Source organism: Schistocerca cancellata, chromosome 5 (assembly GCF_023864275.1).
Source record: "Schistocerca cancellata isolate TAMUIC-IGC-003103 chromosome 5, iqSchCanc2.1, whole genome shotgun sequence".
In the NCBI taxonomy this organism is placed as follows: domain Eukaryota; kingdom Metazoa; phylum Arthropoda; class Insecta; order Orthoptera; family Acrididae; genus Schistocerca; species Schistocerca cancellata.
Window position 1 is genome coordinate 97,298,838 of NC_064630.1, and position 899 is coordinate 97,299,736.

At 44.8% G+C, this 899-nt stretch overlaps 1 pseudogene; it reads right to left on the reverse strand.

Moving 5' to 3' along the window:
- Positions 1-475: 475 nt before the first annotated feature.
- On the reverse strand, positions 476-593 carry LOC126189136 (5S ribosomal RNA; annotated as a pseudogene).
- Between the last annotated feature and the right edge of the window lie 306 nt (positions 594-899).

Genomic DNA, 899 nt, shown 5'->3' on the forward strand with positions numbered 1-899 from the left:
CGCCGAGTGTGGGAGGAACTTGATTATCGGCTTGATGTCTGCCGAATCACTAAAGGGGCGCATATCGAACATTTGTGAATGCCTAAAAAAACTTTTTGAGTTTTTGTATGTGTGTGCAAAGCATTGTGAAAATATCTCAAATAATAAAGTTATTGTGGAGCTGTGAAATCGCTTCAATCATTTGTAATAACCCTGTATAATACGTCTTTTCGCTTTGTGAAGTGCTCAGTTTTATATTTTTGAACACTTGAAGTAAATTGCCAATCATTGCACCAGTATGAAATCTTATTAAGTACTCCGTCTTTATGCCACAAGTGGCCCATCGGGAGCATCCGACCGTCGTGTCATCCTCAGTTGAGGATGCGGATAGGAGGGCGTGTGGTCAGCACACCGCTCTCCCGATCGTTATGATGGTTTTCTTTGACCGGAGCCGCTACTATTCGGTCGAGTAGTTCCTCAATTGGCATCACGAGGCTGGCAACAGCGCATGGCAGCCTGGATGGTCACCCATCCAAGTGCCGGCCACGCCCAACAGCGCTTAACTTCGGTGATCTCACGGGAACCGGTGTATCCACTGCGGCAAGGGCGTTGCCTCAAATCTTATCAAGCCTGGCTGATTATTTCTACATCTTTTTTCAGACTGTACTTTTTCACAGACATCTGTATTATCTGCGTAAAGTATGAGGTTACTATTAATATTGTCCCCAAGATCATTAATATACAACGTGAACAACCTGCCTGGGTTACACCCCGAGTAGCTTCTACATCTGTCGATGACTCTCCATCCAAGATAACGTGCGGTGATCTCCAAATCACTCATCTATTGAAAACGTCTGATGATGGGATGCATAACTGGTACTCATCAGCCACTACGATGATGAACTCTGGCATAGAGTTCA